The following is a 13,265-nucleotide window of genomic DNA, read 5'->3' on the forward strand; positions in this document are numbered from 1 at the left end:
AAAGTGTTAGGTAATATCTTATAGTGGTCTTAATTTGCATTTCTCTGATGATTAGCAAGGCTGAGCCCTTTCTCATATACCTCTTGGCCATTCGTAAGTCTTCTTTTGAGAAATGTCTATTTAGAGGTTATTTACTCGTTTTTTAAAATTGGGTTATTTGTTTCTTTGTTATATCTTTTATATCTCAAATATCTGTTATATCTAAAATATCTGTTAATCTGTTATATCTAAAATATCTGTTATATCTGTTATATCTTTTATACTGTTATATCTCAAACAGTTATGTTTGAGTGCCTCACATATTTTAAATATTAACTCCTTATCATATGCATTTTTGGCAAATATTTTCTTGCATTCTGTGGGTTGTCTCTTTACTCTGTTGATTGCTTCCTTAGCTGTGCAGAAGTTGTTGGTTGGTTATTTTTTCAGTTTGATGAAATCTCTCTTGTCCATTCTTGCTTTTGTCATTTATACATTAGGGGTCCTATCCAAAAACTCAGTGCCCAGACCGAACACAAGCTTTCCCCTTGTGTTCTCCTAGTAGTTTCATAGGTTCATAAGGATTTAATCCATTTTGAGTTGTTATTTTGAATATGGTATGAGATGAGTCTATATTTTTGGGGGGCATGTGGATATCTAGTTTCCCAACACCACTTATTAAAGAGACTGTTCTTTCCCCTATTGTGTGTTCTTGTCACCTTCATTAAAAATCCATTAGCTATATATTCTTGGATTTATTCCTGGGCTCTCTATTCTGTTTCATTGGTCTCTGGGTCCATTTTTATGCCAGTATCATGCTGTCTTGGTTATCATGGCTTTGTAGTATATGCTGAAGTTGAGTACTGTGCTGGCTCCAGCTTTGTTCTCTTTGCTCAAAATTTATTTGGATATTAAGGGCTATTGAGGTTCCACATGAATTTTAGGATTTTCTTCTATTTCTGTGAAGAATATCATTGACATTTTGATAGGTATTGCATGGAATCTGTAGATCTCTTTGGGTACTATAGACATTTTAACAATATTAATTATTCCAATCAATAAATAAGAAATACATTTTCATTTATTTGTGTTTCTTCCATTTCTTTTAACAATGTTTTATAGTTTTAGAGTAGCGATCTTTTACCTCCTTAGTTTAATTTTTTCCTAAGTTTTTTACTTTTTGTAGCTATTGTAAATGGCATTGTTTTCTTGATTTCTTTTTTATGTTACATTTTTTCTCTATTTTTTGAGACAGGGTCTCTGTCTGTCACTCAGGCTGGAGTGCAGTGACACAGTCATAGCTCACTTCAGCTTTGATCTCTCAGGTTCAAGTGATCTTTTCACCTCAGCCTCCTAAGTATTTTGGACTACAAGCACACACTACCATGCCAAAATAATTTTTTTACAAATTTTTAGTAGAGATGAGGTCTTGCTATGTTGACCAGGCTGGTCTCAAATTCTTCAGCTTAAGTGATCCTCCTGCCTTGGCCTCCCAATGTGCTGGGATAATAGGTATGAGCCACCATACCAATCCTTCATTTCTTTTTTAGATAATTTTTTTGTTGGTGTATAGAAATGTTACTCATTTTTGTACTGTGTATCCTGCAAATTTACTAAATTTTCAAATAAGTTTTTACAATTTTTTGATATAGTCTTTAGGGTTTTCTATGTATAATACCATGTTGTCTGCAAACAGGAACAATTTAACTTCTTTCTTTCCAATTTAGATGCCTTTTATTACTTTCTCTTTCCTAATTGCTCTAGCTAGCACTTCCACTATTATATTGAATAGAAGTGGCAAGAGTGGGCATTCTTGTCTAGCTCCAGATCTTAGCAAAAAAGCTTTCAAATTTCTCCATTGTCATATATGACCTTTACTATGTTTAGGAACATTTCTTCCCTACATAATGTGTTGAGAGTTTTTATTATAAAGAATGTTAAATTTTGTCAAATTTTATTCTGCATTTATTGAAATGATTATGTGCTATTGTTTTTTTTTCTTTAGTCTGTTAATGTGATGTATCACATTTATTGATTTACGTGTTTTAACTATCCTTGCATCTCTGGAATGAATCCCACTTGTTCATGATAAATGATCTTTTTAATGTGCTGCTGAATTTCGTTTGTTCATATTTTGCTGAGGATCTTTTTGTTTATCAGGGATTTTGGCCTGTAGCTTTCTTTTTCTGTTGTATCCTTATCTTGTTTTAATATAAGGATAATGATGTCCTCATAAAATGAGTTTGGTAGTATTCCCTCCTCTTCAATTTCTGGAAGTTTGAGGAAAATTGGTTTTAGTTTTTCTTTAAATGTTTGGTAGAGTTCAGCAATGAAGCTATCAGGTCCTGGACTATTATTAATTTAAACTTCTTACTCATTATTGGTTTGTTAGGATATTCTATTTCTTCACAATTTAGCCTTGATAGATTGTATGTATCCAGGAATTTATCCATTTCTTCTAGGTTATCCAATTTTTTGCATGTAATTGTTTATAATAGTCAATTATGATCATTAGTATTCCTGTCGTATCAGTTGTAGTGTCTACTTTTTCATTTTTCATTTTATATATTTAAATCTTCTCTATTTTTTAGTCTAGCTAAAAGATTGTCAGTTTTATTTGTTTTTTTAAGAAACTCTTTTTAGTTGATCTTTTCCGTGTTTTTCTAGTCTCTATTATTTCTTCTTGGATCTTTATTATTTCTTTCCTTTCACTAACTGTGGGCTTATTTTTTTCTTATTTCAAAAGTTCTTTTAGGCGAAATGTCAGGTTATTCCTCTGAGGTAGATCTTTTTGATAAAGCCATTTATTGCTAGAAACTTCCCGCTCAGAGCTGCTTTTGCTGTATTCCATTAAGTTTTGGTTTGTTGTGTTTCTATATTTCTTTGTCTCCAGATTTTTAAAATTTCCTTTTAAATTTCATCATTGACCTATTTGTTTTTTAGAAGCATGATATTTAATTTTCATGTATTTGTGAATTTTCGCATGTTCCTCCTGTTACTTATTGTTTTATATTATCGTGGCCAAAAGTATACTTGATATAATTAAATTTTCTTAATATTGTTTATATCTGCTTTGTGGCCTAAATTGTGATCAGTCTATCCCAGAAAATGTTTTATGTGCAGTTGAGAAGAATGTGTATTCTGCAGCTGTTGGATGGAATTCTGTATATGTCTGTTAGGTCCATTTGATCTACAATGTAATTTAATTTTGATTTTTATTGACTTTTTTGTCTGGATGATCTGTTCATTGCTGAAAGTGAAGTATTAACACCCCCTACTATTATTGTATCACAGTCTACTCTCTCTTTAGTTTTTAATATTTGTTTTATATACTTAGGTGCTTCAATGTTGGGTGGATATATATTTACAATCATTATATTCTCATTGTTGATATAACTTTCAATATATAATAACCTTTTTTCTCTTTTTGGAGTTTTGAACTCTATTTCATCTTGAATGAATATAGCTATATAGCTATTCCTTGCTTTTTTTTTTTTGGTTTTCATTATCACATAATATCATTTTTTATTCCTTTAATTTCAGTCTATGTATGTCCTTAAAGCTAAAGTGAGTCTCTTGTAGGCTGCAAATATTTGGGTCTTGTTTTTGTTTTTGTTTATTTAAAATCTATTAAGTCACACTATATCTTTTGATTGGAGAATTGAATCTGTTTGCATTATAGGTGATTATCAATAGGTTAAAAACTTACTATTGCCATTTTGTTAACTTCTTTCAAATAGTTTTGTAGAACCTTTCTCTATTGTTGTCTTATTTTGTGGCTTCGTTAGTGGTATATTTTGATTCCTTGCTTTTTTAGTTTCTGTGCATCTACTATGGTTGTGATTATGTTGAGGCTTACAAAATATATCTAATATTTATAACAGGCTATTTTAAGCTGAGAATGATATAATTCAGATTACAAAAAAACAAAACAAACAACAAAAAAAAACCTCTACACTACTCCTCCCTCCATATTTTGAAACTTTGATGACACAATTTACATCTTTTTATATTGCATGTCTCTTAAGTTATTTTAGCTATTATTTATATTATTTTTGACTTTTAACCTTTCTATTAAGGATGTAGTGATTTATACTTCATCATTACAGTATTATGGTATTCTGAATTTGATTATGTACATACATTTTGGGCAACTTCTTCTATTTTTTTTCTTTAACTGGTATCAATCATTTCAAGCTGCTGCAATGTTAAACAATTGCCACTTAACTGTTTTTGGCAAACATCCTGGGGATAGAGTTTTTGCCACTGAGTAAGCTCTGAATCAGGTTGAATAACAATAAGCCCTATGAATGGGGTCATCCTCAGTTTGCTGTGGATGAAGTTTTTGAGGGCCTATAAACTTTAGTGGCTTCTAAGTCACAAGGTTTTACAAGCGCCACAGTTGCAAGTGTGCTGTTTTTCAAGAGTACTGTGGACCTGGGGAGTGAGATGAGAATAGGGAAATTTAAATGCCACAAAGCTCAATGTTTTTACCAAGATTCAGAAGCATTTCTTGAAGAAATACTGCTTAAATTGTTGCAAGTCTTTAATTTAATTTCCATGCTTTTAAAAAAGACAATGTTGTCAAATGTTTATTTTCTTTTTGCTTTTATGGAGGAATGGATTTTCAAAGGTCTTTACCACTACAGAAGAGGCATATATCAAAAATTTGAAACTTAGATTAAAATAAACAATTTTTATAAAAAGAACACTTAGCAAAACTGTCTCCAGATGACTTGAGAAACATCTATAATGTTATATTTTTAGGAAATTTAGATAGTGGTTAGTAATGTTTCCATGAAGAATATACAGGTGCAGTGGCTTCACTGGTGAATTGTTATAAACATCCAGCTTAAAAAAAATTAGGAAAAGAGGAATTCCAAGGTTATGCAAATCTTTTAGAATAGAAAAGCAGGATTACTCACATAGTTTTATGAAGTTACCATAAAACATATAGTTACACCTGGCAGAGACAACACTGAGAGAAAAATTAAGTCTAGTCTTGCAATTCAACATACATGCAAGAATCCTAAACTATTCCAGGTAATAGAAATTGATGTCAAATTAATTGTGATTAATTTGATGAGAAATTTAATAAGAAAAACTTTCCATAATAAGTGTTGAAAATAAAACATATATATATATAATTATTTTCACATATGCATTGAAAAGCCACTTAATAAAATTTAACATCCATTCAAGATTAAAAAAAACTCGTGGCAAACTAATATAGGGGACTTCTTTATTCTGTTAAAGCTTATCTGCAATAAAACCTGCAGCAAGCATTATTTTTGATATGCTTTAGAAATATTTTCCTAGAGATATTAAACAAGGCAAAGTTTCTCTTGATGCCTACTGGCATTTTATTAAATGGCATGGCCAATATATGAGGCTAGAAAAGTTAATATAATGTATATGGATTGGAAAAGAAAGAATACAATCTGTCATTATTTGGAGATTATATGATTGTGTACATAGAAAACAGCTAATAAGTCATTAAAACTAAGAAGAACTTAAAAATCAATACAGAACTTATTTGTAGTTCCATATGTCTCAGCAACAATAACAGCTACAAAACCCTCAAAATTTCATTAGCATAAAACTACTATTTACCTAAAAATATATCTAACACCAGATTTTCAAGCTCTGTACAGGGAAAAATGTAAACCTTTATTGGGAGTAATTTAAAATGTGTGTCAATAAATGGATATATTGATGTGCTATAGACTTTATGTTATATATATGTTATATAATATGTGTTATATATTATGTTTTATATATATATATATATATAATCTTTACCCCAACTGATGTACACAGTACGATGTCAACTGATATCTGATGATTTGTGCATGTGAAAATTCACAAGTTGGACTCTTAAATCTGTAGGAAAATGCAAATGTCAAGAATATTCAGGATATTCCTAAAGTATTCCCAGAGAAGTATAAGAAAAATGGGACGACTCGCTTCACTGGAAAACAAGAAATTCTATTGTCTATGGAAAATATAGTTAATATTTTGGCTTATGGATTGACAATTCAATAAAACAGAGAAGATATCTCAGAAACAGACCTACACACTTTGGATACTTGCATACAAGAGAGATTTTGTAGATCCATGGGAAAAGGACATCTGTTTCAATATATGGTGCTGGGATAATTAGATATCATACAGAAGAAAATAGAATAGACATACAAAAATAAGAAAAAAAACAAATCTATAACATTTGCAAATATATTTACAAAAGAGGAGCCAAATAAACTTTGCAGAAATAAAAGTTTAATCCCGTTAGTCATGACTAAAATATAGTTCAAGATCACAATGACTTAAAATTGTGAACATTAAAGAAAGGTAGCATGTAACATTCTGACAAAACCAACTGGTGACAAGTATGTGGAGCAACAGAAATTCTAATATGCTGTTATTCAGAATCTACATTTTATAACCAACTGCCATTGTCTAGTAAAAAACAAAACAAAACTTGATCCAGAATTCTGCTAAGTGCACTCATAAATTCTCCAGAATACCTGGCCCCAAAATGCACATAACTACACTACTTGTAAGACCTCTGAATTAGAAATAAGTCAAAGTTTCATCAACATTACATGGCAACATGGTGGAGTAATCATTCAGTAGGATAGTATAGGAAATGAATAAACAGCAATGCATTAACATTGTTGCATTTTACAAGCATAATGTCAAGTTTAAAAGAAATGTGTCAGAAATGACATATACTAAAATTTTCAATTTATATACAGTTTTTGGTAAAACTGGCCTGGTGCGGTGGCTCACACCTGTAATCCCAGCACTTTGGGAGGCCGAGGCAGGTGGATCACCTGAGGTTAGGATTTTGAGACCAGCCTGACCAATATGATGAAACCTCATCTCTACTAAAAATACAAAAATTAGCTAGGTGTGGTTGCTTGCACCTGTAATCCCAGCTACTTGGGAGGCTGAGACAGGAGAATCACTTGAACCCTGGAGGCAGAGGTTGCAGTGAGCCGAGATTGCGCCATTGCACTCCAGCCTGGGCAACGAGCGAAACTCCATCCCTAAATAAATAAATCAAACAAATTTTTAAAAAGTTGGCAAAATTTATGGCTTAAGAAAACAGTTATCATGATAAAACTGTTTGAAATGTTAGTAATAATTATAGCATGGGATAGTGGTTACCTGTAGGAAGGGCTGGAGGTGGTTGTGAAAAGGAAGGGACACAAAGAGGGTCTGGGGATAGCTTCCAATGTTTTACTTATGACGAATTGGGTGGTTGCATGGAAGGTCACTTAATGAGTGTTTGTTAATCTGTACATAGATATTTTATGCAAGTACATTTTCTCTGTATATGTTGCATTTCTCAATAAAGTTGTTAAAAATGAAGCATAAAATAAGTTTGAAAAATTAGCTGATTCTTGCAATCAAGCTATAATAATATGAAAGTGTTTATAATCTTACTTCATGAAGGAAAAGCATGATGTGTAGTTACAGTAGTTCATTCAAGACACTTAAAGAATAATAAAATATATATGCTTTGGAATAAGTTTTATTTCCACTATTTTCTATATTGGTAGCTGCTCCCTGATTCTGTGTCATCTTCTGTGCTCTTTTCCCTGCACTTTGGATTCAGAAATCCTAGCTTGCTCCACTTTGCTGGTCTTTGGCTTCCCAGCTTTTTTCACCTGTAGAGGGCGATTTCAAACTTCATCACTTTCCACTCTCTAATCAACCTCTGTCATTTTTTTTTTCTGCTTTCAAGCATTTCCAGTGATCCTTGAAGTGCTTTTCTTTGGCTTTTTTACCCTCTCCACTTATTGTTCTCATTTTGCTTTCTTTTCAATTCCAAATACTTGGAGTGTATATTCTTTTCCTGCTATTTCCATTTAGTTTGTCCTGGGCTCATGCTAAATTGGTTTTGTCTGAGGCCACACATGTGATAGTGTCCAGTGACCTCTTCAAATGCATTTCCCATTCCTCTTTTCTTCCAAACTGCATTCATGTTTGTACTGGAAACAGCACAGCTAGTCATCCTCCCATTTTCAGCCTTTCTCTGCAGGTTCAGTATTGATTTGACGTTAATTTTGACCTATTTTTGTAATTTCTTTAGTAACTCTTCCTCTATACTTTCTAATTAAAATGAGAAACCCACCAGTGCTCTATCTTTAAATATCAGCTTTCTTCATTATACTTACTCTCTTAATAAATTTACCTTTGGATTTTATCGGTTGTGTATAATTGATCTATGTATTACCTTTTCTCCATTAAATTTGTAGATAACATATTCTTCTTGTACATCTGCAAGAAAAATATTTTGCATTTGGTATTTGCTTCTTTTATACTCTATACAGAAGCAGTCACTGAATTTTCCACTTCTTATTTTATGGCAGTAAAACTGATTAAAAGCTATGAAATGGCTAAGTGGGGTTGTATCAATCAGGGTTAAAAATAATATTCTTAAATTAGCCAGAGAGTAAACGATGTGCTGCAGCAACCAAAAAACTACAAATCTCAGTACCTTATAATAACAAAGGCTTAATTCTTGCCCACATACTACGTATTCATAATGGATTGGCTTACGGCTTGCTCCATGTTGTCTTTAGTCCAGAACTAATTTGACAGAAAAAAAATCTCTGGAATATTAATATTCTTAGAACACGGAAAGAAAAATAACACGATGAACACTGTGCTGATTTTCTTTTTTTTTTTTTTTTTTTCCGAGACGGAGTCTCGCTCTGTCGCCCAGGCTGGAGTGCAGTGGCGCATTCTCGGCTCACTGCAAGCTCCACCTCGCGGGTTCACGCCATTCTCCTGCCTCAGCCTCTCCGAGTAGCTGGGACTACAGGCGCCCGCCACCACGCCCGGCTAATTTTTTGTATTTTTAGTAGAGACAGGGTTTCACCGTGGTCTCGATCTCCTGACCTCGTGATCCGCCCGCCTCGGCCTCCCAAAGTGCTGGGATTACAAGCTTGAGCCACCGCGCCCGGCCTGTGCTGATTTTCAAAGCAACATTTCTGAAAGGAATTTTACCCTCAGTCACTTTTTATTGGCCAGAGCAAGTCACATTGACTTCTATGAACCAAGGAGTTAATTCAAATTAATATAACAAAGTAATCTAAAATAAAAATAACTTAGAGAAAAGAGGACTTGTCCACTATATTAGTCCGTTTTCACAATGTATTAGCCCACAACTGTATTACTCACAGTTCCAGCCACGCGGAACTGTGGGTAAACTAAAGCTCTTTCCCAAGGAAAAAGGTTTCCCAAGGAAAGAGGTTTAGTTTACCCACAGTTCCTCGTGGCTTCCGAGGCCTCAGGAAACTTACAATCATGGAGGAAGGCAAAGGGGAAGCAAGCTTGGATATTTTCACATGGTGGCAAGAGAGAAAAGTGAGGAGACAAGGGTGAAGAGCCCCTTATAAAACCATCAGATCTCAGGGGAATTCACTCACTATCATGAGACCAGAATGAGGGAAACAGCCCCCGTGATCCAATCACCTACTACCAGGTCTCTCCCTAGACACTTGGGGATTATGGGGATTACAATACAAGATGATATTTCGGTGGGGACATAAAGCCTAACCATATTACCCACATAAGAGTTTCAAGCTAAGCAATCCATGTATGTGAGATAGCACTGTTACCTATGATTAATTAGGTTCCAGGTTGATTCCATTTGTTGCCCAACAAAAGCATTGCCATCATATGCATGACTGAAGCTGAATCACTACACCCAAACGGTGAAAAGAGGAGAGTGAACTTGGACAAACACATTCTTATGACCCAGTTCTGTATATCATCCATTTTCTATCTATTCACATTTCATTGGTATGAAAGTAGTCACAAAATTATCATGACAAATATTGAGATTGTGATTCAGGTTGCATTGTCTCTATACATATATCTTGGTAGAGATGATGAATTTGTAATATTGGTCTTCTCAGCCATCAATATAGCATATCTCTCCATTTATGTATCTATATTTCAAACCACACTTAATAATGTTTGGCTACGCCTAACTGCCACGGATGCTGAGAAGTGCCACTTCCCTGTCTTGGAAGAAGAGAATAAATGTTTAGGGCATTATTGATTATTTAATAATGAAATCAGGACACATTGAAAGTAAGCTTTATTTCACTGGAATGTATAATTTCAGGACCCATACTTTCTTATATTGAGTTTTCAACATCATGTAACAAGGAACGTGAGTGTTTTAAAGTGCATATAAACTTAAGACATCATATCTAACTCATCATTTTAATTTCTATATCCAGAAACTCTTTTCATTAAATATAATAAATTCTTCAGTATATATACCTTTACCATTTTTTAAAAATTTGTTTATTTTTCTAAGTAAAAAGTAAAATAAACATATATTTAATTATGTTCACTCTTTTCCAAATTGTGTACATTGTTTCAACAGTTTGATAAAATAATTTATAATAAAAATATTGAATTTCATTAAAACCGAATACTAAATATAATTACATCACTGTCTTTTTTACTTTTTTAAAAAAGAAGAATTTCAAATTTCTAAGTAGCTATAATGACTTAAAATGCTGTTTTTCCCTTTGCTGTTTTTGCTAATTTCCTCATTATTTTCACAATTTTTAAAACTCTTATACTTTATATTTTATATCCTAATTTCCTGTACACTTGAAATAACTGCTTCTTTTGGGATCCCAATGCTCCTTTCATCCTTACCATTAAATATAATCTAAGTTACCTTATTAATCTTTAAGATATCTCAATGTTATTATTAAAATATGTTTATTATTTTTTCTTAGAGCCTTTTAAGCAAAAGCTTTGAGATTTTATTGGAGTTAATTTTTCATTTTATCTACACCTACTAATCTAGAAATTTCAGGGTGTTTTTCTAAATTACCATATAAATTCACAGTATAAACTACTAATTTTTTTAGCTTGGTCCTATCACTAAAAATAAAAGATGTAACAATCAATTAATAAAATGAAACCACTTAACCTTCCACCACATATTTCTTTATTATTAGTGACAAATGTTCCAGAAAGTAAATATTTCGATCCAGACATTAGTATAGCCTATTGACAGTTTCAGAGAATGCAGTGTTGCCTATGTAATAATATTGTAAGCTAGAATACAAATTCAGCATAAACAAGTTTAGACTTTATCACAAATGTACTTAGCTACATATTAATTCCAAAAGCCACACTTCTACCCATGGCTCTGTAAAAGATGAAAATGAAAGAAAATAATATCTGAAACCTTTTGTCTCCGATATACTCATTTATCCAGGAAAAAACTTGCAAAGTGATAACATTAAGGCAGTTTTCCTATATTTAACAAGAAATAAAAGGTCAATTGAAAGTAATAAACCTTTGTGATTTTCTAATCTAATTGCCATCAATGCACAAATTATTCCAAAAGAGAAAATGATTTAATAAGGGTTTACATTTGGCTTAGAAGAGACAAAGGACCTTGTCAAGAAATGTTGGAACTGTTCTCATGATGGATATTTTTGAGAGTACTCTCATTATGTAAACCAATATAAATGTACTGTTGCTCTGTAGACGCATGTAAATGCTAGAAAGTTCAGATTCACAGATGCTATCTTCCCTGAGAAAAGCAGTTCATTTCAGGAGTAATTAATAACTTTTTGACCTCTATAGGAGGCTTGAAAAAAATCGGATAAAACGGAGATTATAAAGAGCAATAGAAGATATACTATTATCTGTTGGACCCCATTTTTTATTAGATCAAATATATAAGGAAGCCTGACTTCAAATAAATATATTAAACATTGAATGCTAACATACTAACAGGATACAAATGGTCAGTAATTACTTTCTCCCCCCTCAATCCTCTTTAGGTGAATTTCTTGAGAAATATTAAAAGGATCTTACTAATTCTGAAGTAAGCTAGTAATATGGCATGACTGAGGCCTTATCTCATGTGAATTGAAAATATGTGTCATATTTTAAGTAAATAGTAATATTTAGAAAAAAACCTTTCTATTGAAAATGAGTTTAAATGTTGGTGGCAAAGATACTAAGAATCAAGCATAGATACCAATGACATTTTCACTTAAAGGTAGTAAAATTTTATAATCATTTTAATTATGTTTTTAGCACCACTGATGAGCAATTTGGCTTATTTCTGGGACACTCTGGAGGAAAACTATGGAACAATGACAAAAATTAAAACATATTTCCACCCCATGGTATATGATTTTACAGGATTTTACAGTTAATTCACAGTTTGTCTCCCTATCTAAACCATTTCTTGTCCCTTTTAGAGAAATAGATTTTCTATTCAACTGTTACAGTGCCATATCAATGTCATGCTCATCATGTGAGTATTTCATGTTCTCTTTCTTGTTTGAATCAATGGATCAGTGGCCTCTGACTTTTGAACCAAGTCCAGACTGACCCAAACTCCAAAATATAATCAGCAGTTTATTTTGAAGATGTCAAGAATAGTACACAAAATAGACATTGGAATTAACCTTATTATTTTCTATAATAGATGACCCAATATATCATCCATATATGATCAGATTTGTTTCTATGTAATTTATTTGTTTTAGGAGATTTGGGGGAGAGGGTTTAGATTCCTTAGAATTTTCCACATAATTAAACTGTCATGTCAGTTGCTAATAAAGGCTGTTTCATTTTTCAGAGTATAAAGCCTTAATGTCTGATTTTCATTATCCTCTATCTCCATAATTCCCAATAGAAAAAAAATGAAGGGTTTGAGATTAAGTTGTTCCAGACTCCTATTAGAGTCACAATTTTGAGGTTGTTGATCCTCTCTATTGTATTTCCTATTATATTATCTTGTATTTCATTCACTTATGTTCTTACATTTCTTTTTCTATCCTTTGATATTCCTTTAGGTTTACTATTATTTTTTAAATTTCTTCAGATAGTTAAGTGGTCCATCAATTTCTAATGGTTTTCTTCTCTAATATAATTATTCTCTGATCTTTGGGATTGATATAGTTGTATTATTTTCCTAGTATAGTTCCCCAGGAAATTAGGTGCATCTTTTATTTCTCTTTTTAGCTTTGTTTTCCTCTCTCAGTTTATGTTGTTACCATTCTCTGTATGTCTTCACTGGGTTTCAGGCAAAGATAGTATCATTTGCAAGTCAAAAAAATGTATATATCACAGAACATTTGTTAGACTTAGAATAGTTCTGTAAGGGTTAACCTGACAGAGGTTAGGCAGAGATTAGTGAGAAAGGAAGGTGAAGAGACTGTCAGAAACCAGACTATGAAAAGTCTTAGGTGTCATACTTTGGGTCAGATAATGTA

This window comes from Hylobates moloch, unplaced genomic scaffold (assembly GCF_009828535.3).
Source record: "Hylobates moloch isolate HMO894 unplaced genomic scaffold, HMol_V3 SCAFFOLD_2, whole genome shotgun sequence".
Lineage (NCBI taxonomy): Eukaryota > Metazoa > Chordata > Mammalia > Primates > Hylobatidae > Hylobates > Hylobates moloch.